Below are 12847 nucleotides of genomic sequence, written 5' to 3'. Positions count from 1 at the left end.
AGCTAATGCCACCTAAAAACAACAACAGGCATAACATAGGAATCTCACGGTTCAAACTAACAGAGGAGAACGTAGGATACGTTGACACATTTCCTTCACCCACTTACTATGAACTACTTCCCTCATTCACCTTTTTAATGACCCATGCAAACACTTTTCGAATGGAGTAGATGAGGTAAAATCGACACGAAGCCGAGCATGGATCCCACGGCGTGAACTCTTGAGGACGTGAGAGCTAAAAATGATATATTGTATATATTATTAATCTCTCACTGAAGTGTTCTAAATGTTTGGGCATTCTTTAACTTAGGTTTGTTACGGCTAATTTTAAACAACCGAAGTCTATGTGTTTATTATCCAAGTATAACGTTTACATTTTGATTTTAAACCTACGATGTCTAGGTTAAAACTAATTTTAAAACCTCACACCACTCACACAAGCTCATAACTGGTTATCAATTCTTGTTATTTCAGTCATAATCCCCAGGTAGGAGGTGTTATGTAAACCGTCAACTTAAATACCCCCAGCCTTAGACAGAATTGGGAACTGATTGAGTTTGTAACCAAATTTTATAAGATAACGACTTATTTTAACTATTAAAACAAGTTGTTAACCTAAACGAGCATGCTTTTTATCTGTGTTATGGATTTTAATGTCTAATTGAATTTTATAACAACTTACAAAAATAGACATCCTAAACATCCATAACATACATCAAAGGAATTTAATATTTAACATAACCTTTATATTAAAACAATTGAAACCCTATACATGCATACTATACATTATAACAATTTTATAACATATTTCAATGCATGTAACATGCTTCCTATGGTGAGATTTTTATTCTACATGGCATACTTTATGAACATATAAGATTTATTTAATTATAACATACATAAAATGCATAAATAATTAAACATAAGGCCTAACTATTACATAAATAAGAAAAACCGGGTTCAAGAACTTTCTAGACGCTCGAACGGGCAAAACCCATCGAGTATCAGCAAGCAATGAATACATCGAGCATACCACCCAATATAAAGTATGCTAGTGTGCATCGAGTATGATATCAAGCATCATCGAACATCAAATATTTCATAAAATACCATTGAGTAGACGCTATCGACCATCTAGTAAAACATCATGCATCAAGTAGCGAGTATTTCATGAAATATCATCAAGTGAAAGCATCAAGTACCATCGAGTATGGCATTGTGCATCGAGTATTTCATGAAATTTCGTCGAGTAAATGTATTGAGTACCATCGAGTATGGATCATGCATCGAGTATGTCATGAAATGCCATCGAGTATGCCATCAAGTATTCCATTGAGCATCGAGTATCTGACAAAAATTTGAATTTCCAGTTTCTGTAGCTCAACCTTCACTTATTTTTTCAAATACAACCTAATTACAACTCTAATGACTCCAAATGAATTATGAAAATTTAAGCACACATTAAGGCCCATTAAACAAGAGCCAATTACTAGAGTTACAACATAAATGAAAAGTTTCAAATGCCAAAAGATTGGATAAACATATCAATTCACTATTTTCATACAGTTTATGAAAAACACCCACCATACTCAAATTAATGACAATTGAGTGCTTAAATCTTGCTCTGATACCAATTGATAGAGTATATTAACGTGCATCAGAGAAAATCAGAATCAATAAGCATTCTAATTATACTTAATTTGAGTTTAAAACACGCTTTAAAGTAACTATTACAAAAGAGGGTTTGCTGAACACAATACCTTTGACGAAACTTCCTCAACACCAGCTGAGTTCCACGTTGTTGGGAATGACCTAAACTCGTAGTTCGTAAATATTGATAAAATATTATATTTATCAATAAAAATGTTGTTGAGTTTTTATTCAATAAATTACTATTGATATTGCATCATTCTATGAAAATCCAATAAACGAATCCATGGCTATAAACATGAATACTTTAACTTTATGTGGTGACATAAAATGTATCAAGTTTTAGTATGTAGCCAAAATGGTCTATAAGTATACAGAAGAAATTGGGTACCTCATCCTGGTGACACTATTAGATGCGACCCATTTTGTATACTGATACAAATGATGTGATCCAAAACTCATTCATATAGAGACATGAGAGTGGGGGCATCCTATGCCATGAGTTTGCATAAGATCGAACCTCGAAATAGTCACTTTTCTTTATAACAACTGTTTACTGTTAAAACTGACTATCTCAAACTGATTGACCTAAGATAACTCAATCTTAATCCTGAGCTAACTATGAACTCTTGTTTATTTGGGATTATCCTTTGATCTACATAAGTGAGAGTAGTCCATTTGCACTGCTCAATAAGCCTCCCATTTTGGGGATAAGACTGGATAGATAGCTGGGAACATAGCCTTGCAATATGAAATTCACTCCTACCCAATTTAAGGTTAGTAGATGGGTGGTTCTCTTAAACGCTGATGTCTTGTATTGAACAATGGGCCCTGCCCTCTCTTAGAAGAGAGGGTTATGATTTATAAGTTGGACTGTAAAACAATTGTTCAATGGTGGATCAATGGGAGCTTAAGGAGCAAGATGTATTTATAGGGTTAAAATGGTAATCTTTAACCCGATTGTAAATACGAACAAAGATTGACTTATCGATTATGGTTAAAATAGACAGAAATATATCTACAGTGAGGAAAGTACAACAATCGAGATATAGTGGAATGTCTTAGTAATTAACGAAAAGTGACTAATTTAGTTTAAAGAGTTTAACCAATTAATTACGAGTCATTGGAGCTCATGATCTGTAGGTCCATAAGGTCCCTCTACGAGCTCGTAATTTGGATTAGTAAATTAATTAATCTTGATAAGATTTGAAATTAGGGTTTAGAATTTGAAATGTTCAAATTCAATTAGGGTTTCTATTTATTATATTCAATACAATTAAAAGTTTAATTTTATCAAAATTAAACGAAATTGGAGAAATGATTAATGTTTAAATATGATTTAAATATTAATTAAACTAATTTCATTTTGATGAAATTGGTTTTTATTAATTTAATATTAGATATTAAATATTTTTTAATTAAAAGGTTTAATTAATTAATTTTATTTCAAAATTAATTTTTTGAAACTAATTATATAGATTTAATTTACAAATTTGATTTTTGAAATTATTTTGTGGAAAAACCTTTTGAAAATTGTTTTCAAAGTGGAGATTTCTAAAATGTTGGAAATCTCTACTAAAGCTTCAGCCACCCTATTCATTTCTCCATTTTCTCAATCAAGTACGAGCTGCCTTTCATGCAAACCATGTATTTGCATGGTCTAAGCTCTACAAATTGAAGTGCTCAATTGAATCATGATGCATGCTCACTAAGAACTTCATCAGAAACTATGCAAAAATTTTCAAACCCTTTTCATATCTTATATACTTCCAGTTAAATTTAGTGTTTCTACCATGCAATCCTTGTAAGAGAATAGTAGAGAGATCTTGGTGGTTTTCTACTTGAAGGTTGAAGCTCTTTCACGTGGATTTCAGTTGGATTTAAAGAGGATACTTCAAAGGTATTGTGTTTGGCAAACTCTCTTGTACAGAGGTTACTTTGAAGCATGTTTAAACTTGATTAGAGTGCTTATTGATTCTGTTTTTCCTCCGCTACACGTTCATATACTCTTATAATTGGTATCATAGCATGGTTTAAGCACTCAATCATTATTAATTGGAGTTTGGTGGGTGTTCTTCATGAACTATATGAAAATGGTTATCTGATATGATTTTTTAGTATTTTGGCATTTGAATATTTTCAATTATGTTGTAACTCTTGTAATTGGCTCTTGTTTGATGGGCCTTAATATATGATTATGAGTCTGTAATTCGTTTGGAGTTATTAGAGTTGCAATTAGGATGTAATTGAAGAAAGAAGTGAAGAAGGTCGAAGCTGCAGGAACTGGAAATTCAAATTTCTACCAGATATTCAATGCTCGATGGGATACTCGGCGACATTCTTGATGAAATTTCATGAAATACTCGATGCACAATTCCATATTCAATGGTACTCGATGCATTTACTCGAAGATATTTCATAAAATACTTGATGCTCGATGCCATACTCAATAGTAATCATTGGACTTACTCGATGATATTTCATGAAATACTCGATACTCGATACTCGATGCTAGATGCCTTACCTGATGGTCGATGGTGTCTACTCGAAGCTATTTTCGTGAAACTTTTTATGTTTATTGATGCCCGATGTCATACTCGATGCTAGTTGCTTGCTGATACTCGACGAGTTTTGCCCGATCCAAGGCGGTTCGAGCGGTCCAGAAGTTTTTGAAGCCAGTTTTGCTGATTTATGTAATAGTTAGGCTTTTATTTGCTTTAAAATGCCAAAACTAAAAATCATATCAGTTTTTTGTTTAATTATTTATGCATTTGATATATGTTATAATTAGATATTTTTGTATATGCATAAAGTATGCCATGTAGAACTAAAATCCCACCATAGAAAGCATGTTACATGCATTGAAGTATGTTATAAATTCTTATAATATATAGTATGCATGTATAGGATTTCAATAGTTTAATATAAAGGTTATGTTAAAAGTTGAATGCCTTTGATGTATGTTATGGATGTTTAGCATGTCTAATTTTGTAATTTGTTATAAAATTTGTTTAGACATTAAAATCCATAACAAAGATAAAAAAAACACTCACTTAGATTAAAAACTTGTTTTAATAGTTAAAATAGGTCGTTATCTTATAAAATTTGGTTACAAACTCAATCAGTTCACGATCTTGTCTAAGTCTGGGGATTCTTAAGTTGATGGTTTAACACTTCTAATTGGGGATTATGATTGAAATAACGAGAATTGATAACCAATTTTATGAGCATGCATGAGTGGTGTGAGGCATAAAATTGGTTTTAACCTAGAAAGCGTAGGATAAATCCAAATATAAACGTTATACTTAGATGATAAACATAAACTTAGGTTGTTTAAAAATTACCCGTAACAAACTTGAGTTAAAGAATACCCAAACCTCTTAGAATACTTCAGTGGGAGATTAACAATATATATGATATATTGTTTTTAGCTCTCACATCCTCAAGAGTTCACACTACGAGATCTATGCTCGACTTCGTGTCGATTTTATTTTGACTGCTCCATTCGGAAAGTGTTTGCATGGGTCAATAACAAGGTGAATGAGGAAAGTAGTTCATAATAAGTGGGTGAGGGAAATGTGTCAACGTATCCTACGGTCTCCTCCATTAGTTTGAACTGTGAGATTCCTATATTGCACCTACTGTCGTTTTTAGGCGGCACTAGCTAGTTGTTGACAACGGTGATCCCTTCGGAGGGTTGTAACATAGGATTCAGAACAACCCAAGCTTCAAAAATGAATAAGGTCTTATAGTTCCATCTTACATATTGTCTTCCAATTCGGGGCATGTTCATACCATTCTACAGGATTTGAAAATGGCGGGTCACACTTACAAAATTACTAAGTGTAAGTAAGTTTTTGACCGAAAAATGGTAGCTAAATGATTTTCGAAATATGAGTTATTCTGGAGGCAGTATTTAGTCAAGAATTTCTTGCTTTAGTGAAGGAATATTTGACTGCCTCAGGTAGCACTTATTCTAAATCACTTTAGTATCGTTGCAAATAAATAAAGATTTATGGGTGTTTCATTAAGTTTTTGCTAAAAATTAGATTTAGATGCACTTTAATAATAGAATTTGTTTATTTTTTAGCATGTCAAACTCAATCATACAACTTCTAGCTTTTGACAAGTTTAACGGAAAGGGTTATTCCAACTGGAAATCAAATTTAAACACGATATTAGTAGTTGATGATGTGAGGTTTGTATTAACAAAGGAATGTCCTCCTATTCCCAGTTCAACGACAAACCGAAACGTTTGGGATGCGTATTATAGGTGGGTGAGAGTGAATGAAAAGGCTAGGGCTTACATCTTAGCGAGCATATCTGATGTGCTCAACAAGAAGCATAATCCCATGCCCACAACCCGTGAAATTATGGTGTCATTACAGGACATGTTCATCACGAGGCTATAAAATATGTTTATAACTCGAGGATGAAAGATGGAACCAATTTCCGAGAACATGTCTTAGACATGATGGTTCATCTTAATGTTGTTGAAGCTCATAGGGCTATTATAGATGAAACTAGCCAAGTCAGTATGATATTAGAGTCTCTTCCAAAGAGCTACCTAACTTTTCGTACGAATGTTATGAATAAGATAACTTACAACTTGACTACTTTATTGAATGAACTGCAGAATTATCAGTCTATGATGAAATTAAAAGAGAGTGAAGCAAATGTTGTTTTATGTCAATAGAAATTTCTAAAGGGTTCTTCGTCAGGAACAAAACCCGCTGACAAAAAGAAGTCTGTCCTGTCTTCATCTAAAGATAAAAATGTACAGATGAAGAAAAATGGAAAAGGGAATAAACAACCCACTACAAAGAAAAACAAGGCTCCCAAAGTAAAATGTTTCCATTGTGTAGAAAATGAGAACTGAAAATGGAACTGCCCGAAGTATTTAGTTGAGAAGAAAACGGAAAAGACGAACCAAGGTAAATTAGGTTTACTTGTTTTTTAAACATGTTTAGTGAAAAATTCTTACTTAACCTAGATATTAGATTCAGGAGCCGTTAACCATGTTTGCATTTTTCTACAGGAAACTAGTTATTGGAAACAACTCTCAGAGTATGAAATGACTTTCAAGGTGGCAAAGGGGGAAGTCATTTCTACAAAAGCAGTGGGAGATGTCAAGTTATTTTTTTCAGATCCTTTTATCTTGTTACGGAATGTGTATTTTATACCAAAGATGAAAAGAAACTTATTCTCCATTTCTTGTCTACTTAAAAATATGTATAAAGTGTCTTTTGAGATTAATGAAGTGTTCGTTTTTTTCAAGAGGTATTCATATTTGCTCTGCCAGACTTATATGTGTTAAAACCAACTGAAGAAAAAGCCATTTTAAATACAGAGATGTTTGAAATGGCTGAAACTCAACAAAAAACGGAAGATTTCTCCTGATGCCTATCTTTGGCACCTCAGACTTGGTCACATAAATCTTAACAAGATTGAGAGATTAATTAAAAACGGTCATCTAAATCAGTTAAAAGATAGTTCTTTACCTCCTTGTGAGTCATGTCTTGAGGGAAAAATGACTAAAATATCTTTTACTGGAAAAGGTCTTCGTGCTAAAGAACCCCTCGAACTTATACATCCAGACCTTTATGGTCCAATGAATGTAAGAGCACGAGGTGGATATGAATATTTTGTTAGTTTTATTGATGACTACTCTAGATATGGTTATGTTTACTTAATAAGTCACAAGTTTGAAACTCTTGAAAAGTTCGGGGAGTTCAAGACAGAAACAGAAAACTTATTAGGTAAAAGAATTAAAACACTTTAATCTGATCGAGGTGGTGAGTATATGGATTTACAATTCCAGAACTATTTGGTAGATCGTGGAATTCTATCCCAACTCACAGCACCTGGAACACTATAACAAAATGGTGTTGCAGAAAGTAGATATCGAACTTTGTTAGACATGGTTCGATCAATGATGAGTTTTGCTTAATTACCACAATCCTTTTAGGAGCATACAGTACAAACTGCGGTATATATTCTGGACATGGTTCCCTAAAAAAGTGTTTCAAACACTGTATGAGTTATGGAAAGGACGTAAAGGTAGTTTACATTACTTTCAAGTTTGGGGATGTCCGAAAAACATGTTGGTACAAAACCTTAAGAATTTGGAACGATGTTCAAAATAATGCCTCTTTGTTGGATACCCAAAAGAAACAAAAGGTGGATTGTTCTATAATCCCCAAGAAGATAAAGTGTTTATTTTGACAAATGCTACATTCTTGGAAGAAGATCATATTAGAAGTCATCAACCTCGCCGTAAACTAATATTGAAAGAAATGACCAAAGAGACTATAGATAAATCAACAAAAGTTATTGATGAAACTAGTCCATTAACAACAGTTGTTGCCCCATCACATTCTACTCAAGAGTTGAGAATGCCTCGACGTAGTGGGAGGATTTTTCATCAACTTGAACACTACATAGGTTTAGCAGAAACTCAAGACATCATACTTGATGATGGTCTAAAGGATCCATGGACTTTAAACAGGCAATGAAAGATGTTGATAGGGAATAATGTATAAAATCCATAGATATAGAAATGGAGTCCATGTACTTCAATTCTGTCTGGAATCTTGTAGATCAATCACATGAGCTTAAACCTATAGGTTATAAATGGATCTACAAGAGGAAAAGAGACCAAACTGGTAAGGTACAAACCTATAAAGCTAAACTTGTGGCAAAAGGTTTTACCCAAAGGGAAGGGATTGACTATGAAGAAACCTTTTCTCTTGTTGCCATGATAAAATCAATAAGAATACTCTTATCTATTGTCGCATATTATGACTATAAAATATGGCAAATGGATGTCAAGACAGCTTTTTTGAATGACCATCTTGATGAAAGTATTTTTATGTCTCAACCAGAAAGATTCATTAAACAGGGTCAAGAACGAAAGATTTGTAAGCTTAAGAGATCCATTTATGGGTTGAAACAAGCTTCTAGATCCTGGAATATAAGATTTGACACTACGATCAAATCTTATGGCTTTGAACAGAACGTTGACGAACCTTGTGCATACAAGAAGATAGTCAACAAAATTGTAGCATTCTTGGTCCTATATGTTGATGATATCTTACTAATTAGGAATGAGGCAAGTTACCTTGTTGACTTAAAGAGGTGGTTAGCATCAAAATTTCAAATAAAAGATCTGGGAGATGCTCAATATGTGCTTGAGATTCAGACTTTTCGACATTGAAAGAATAGAACCTTAACACTATCTTAGGCATCTTATATTGACAAAATGTTTTCAAAATATAATATGAAAAATTCCAAAAAGGGTATGTTACCTTTTATACATAGAATTAATTTGTCAAAGGAACAGTCTCCTAAGACACCTTACGTAGTTGAGGAAATGAAAAGAATTTCATATGCATCAGCAGTTGGGAGCCTGATGTACATGTCCTGACATATGCTTTGCAGTTGGAATCGTTAGCAGGTTCCAATCTAACCCGGGCCACAGTCACTGGACGGTTGTTAAAAACATCTTCAAGTATCTTAGGAGAACAAGGAACTATACGCTTGTGTATGGACCTAAGGATTTGATCCTTACAAAATACACTGATTCTGATTTTCAGACTGACATGGATTCTAGGAAATCTAACTCGGGATTAGTTTTCACTCTTAACGGAGGAGCTATGGTGTAGAGAAGCATTAAACAAAGTTATATAGCTGACTCCACGATGAAAGTGGAATATGTAACTACATCTGAAGCAGCTAAAGAAGCAGTGTGGCTTCGCAAGTTTCTGACAGATTTGTAAGTCATTCCAAAGATGTATCTGCCCATTACTGTGCATTGTGACAATAGTGGTGCCATTGTTAATTCTAAGGAACCTAGAAGTTACAAACATGGAAAACATATCGAAAGAAAGTACCATCTCATCAGAGAGATTGTGCACTGAGGAGACATGATAGTCATGCAGATCGCCTCAAAAGACAACCTTGTTGATCTGTTACGAAGGCCCTCTCGACTAAAGTGTTTGAGGGCCACCTGGTTAGACTAAAACTACGAGCATATCAAGTGGGAGAATATCAAAGGGTATTTAGGATGCCCTAGTTTATTGTATTTTCCTCTCGTTATTTCTCAACATTGTATATATTTTTTATATGTTTATCTCATTGGAGTGTTAGTCCAAGTGAGAGATTGTTGGGAATGGCTTGAACTCGCAGTTCGTAAATGTTGTTAACATTTTCAAAAAAGTTGTTGAGTTTTTATTCAATAAAATACTCTTGATATTGCATCCTTAAGGAGCAAGATGTATTTATAGGGGTAAAACGGTAATATTTGACCCAACTGTAAATACGAACAACCTGTGAAGGATTGACTTACCGATTATGGTTAAAATGGACAGAAATATATCTACAATGAGGAGAGTGCAACTATCGAGCTATAGTGGAATGTCTTGGTATTTAATGAATAGTGATTAATTTGATTTAAAGAGTTTAACTAATTAATTACGAGTCGTTGGAGCTCATGATCTGTAGGTCCATAAGGTCCCTCTAGTAGCTCGTTATTTGGATTAGTAAATTGAGTAATCTTGATAAGATTTACAATTAGGGTTTAGAATTTGAAATTTTCAAACTAAATTAGGGTTTCTATTTATTGTATGCAATACAATTAAAAGTTTAATTTTATCGAAATTAAACGAAATTGGAGAAATGATTAATGTTTAAATATGATTTAAATATTAATTAAATTAATTTCATTTTGATGAAATTGATTTTTATTAATTTAATATTAGATATTTAATTATTTTTTAATTAAAAGGTTTAATTAATTAGTTAATTAGTTTTCCTTAAAAATTAATTATTTAAATTAATTTTATGAAACTAATTAAATAGATTTAATTTACAAAACTGATTTTTGAAATCATTTTGTAGAAAAACCTTTTGAAAATGGTTCAAAGTGGAGATTTTCAAAATGTTGGAAATCTCCAGTAAATCTTCAACTACCTTATTCATTTCTCCATTTTCTCGATCAAGTAGGAGTTGCGCTTCGTGCAAACCATGTATTTGCATGATCTGAACTCTATAAATTGAAGTGATGAATTGAATCATGATGCATGCTCACTAAAAACTTCATCAGAAACTCTGCAAAAAATTTCAAACCATCTTCATATCTTATATACTTCCAACTCAATTTAGTGTTTCCACCACACAATCCTTGCAAGAGAATAGTAGAGAAGATCTTGGTAGTTGTCTACTTGAAGGTTGAAGCTCTTTCATGTGGATTTTCAGTTGGATTTGAATAGGATACTTCAAAGATATGTGTTCAACAAACTCTCTTCTATAAAGGTTACTTTGAAGCATGTTTAAACTCAAATTAAGTATGATTTGAGTGCTTATTCATTCTATTTTTCCTTCGTTGTATGTTCGCATACTCTTACACACATAAATGTGCTTCAATCTATAAGTAGACCACCACGAAGATCTTCTCTATTATTCTCTTGCCAGGATTGTGTGGTGGAAACACTAAATTAAGCTGGATTGGATGAAGATATGAAAGGGTTTGGAGGGTTTCGAAATCTGCAGAGTTCTTGAAGAAGTTCTTAAAAGCTTAAGCCCATTATTCAGTCCAACACTTGAATTTATAAAGGTTTCATCATGTAAAATCAAAACTTGCATGAAGGCTAACTCCTTCTTCATGGAGAAAGTGGAATTGGATTCAAAAAATAATATATAAACTAATTTCCATATAAACCAACGTATTTGTATTTATTAGTTTTATAAAAATTAATTCAATTAATTAAGTTTAAATAAAACTAATTAATTAAATTTTTTAATTAATTTTGTTAATTTAATATCTAATATTAAATTAATAAAAGACCAATTCCACTATAATCAATTTTATTTTATACAATTAATACTAAAATCCTAATTTAAACATTAATTGATTCTCTAATTTCGTTTAATTTCGATAAAATTAAATATTTCAATTGTATCGAATACAATAAATAGAAACCCTAATTGAATTTGAACATTTCAAATTCTAAATCCTAATTTCAAATCTTATCAAGATTACTCCATTTATTAATCCAAATTAGAGTTAGTAGAGGGATCTTATGGACCAAGATCTATAGATAAAGATATATAGTTTTTAAACGTTTGGCTATTTCAAATGTGTCGTCCTATCTATGTCCACGTCAACTAAAATTCCGTTGGATCTATTTCGATGATGAAGGAGCGTCGGTTCCAAAGGTTATATTGAGAAATTAGGAGCTATACTGACAATGGTTTTGGCATCACCGAAAAACCAATTTTTGGTAAATTTGAATCTTATTATTTATGTGATATTTTAAAAAAGAAAAAGGGAAAAAAAGCACTAAAATTTGTTAAAGGATTTAAAGAGTAACCTTTCTTTCCTAAAAGTGGTAAAGGTTTACCTTCCTATCTCCATTAAAGAAAGTTTTTAATAGATTGGAAATTCAAATATCTTGGAAAGATAAAAACTAATAAAAAAAAGAAAAAATGGGAAAAAGGAAAAAAAAAAATGGAATCCCAAATATCTCTATTCTTGTTTTCAAATTTTATGTAATAATTCAAAATATGAAGATATAGAATAAAAAATTCAATTAATCTAAAAAAGAGTTTAAATTCAAACACAAAATTGAACCCAAATTTTTAACCAAGTAAAGATAGTAATGTTACGTGGCACCATTCATTTAGGTTTAAGATCAAATTAAAACAAAAAAATTGAGCATAAAATTTATTGTTAATAATTATTGTATTATTTTTAAATATTTTTTCCAAATACAATAAATTTTAGGGATATTAATAGACATTCATAAATATCTATGAGTGTCAACTTTGATAAATGTTTACTGACATTTTAATATATTTAAAAATATTCAAAATAATTATTTTATTTTATGGATACTTTACAATCATATTTTTGGAATTTTTGTTGAATTCAAAATTTGAAAATTTAAAAAGTAGGGTTCAATATTTCTAAAATTTCACTTGAACCTTTTTTTCTTTTCGAAATACATGCAAAATGCAAAAATTAGATCAAAGTTGATATCTATTTTGTTCTTTGTTTTTGAAATTTATAATCGTTATCTTCCAAAATTTCAATTATGCTTCCAATTCTAGTTAAAGAACCACCTGAATTACTCTTTCAAATTAAAAAAAAATGAAAATTAATTTTAGTTTTTTAAACTTACACGATCTGAGTGGTTAA

This window comes from Benincasa hispida, chromosome 8, assembly GCF_009727055.1.
Source record: "Benincasa hispida cultivar B227 chromosome 8, ASM972705v1, whole genome shotgun sequence".
In the NCBI taxonomy this organism is placed as follows: domain Eukaryota; kingdom Viridiplantae; phylum Streptophyta; class Magnoliopsida; order Cucurbitales; family Cucurbitaceae; genus Benincasa; species Benincasa hispida.
The sequence above is the reverse complement of the archived record's forward strand: the minus strand, read 5'-3'. Positions refer to the sequence as shown.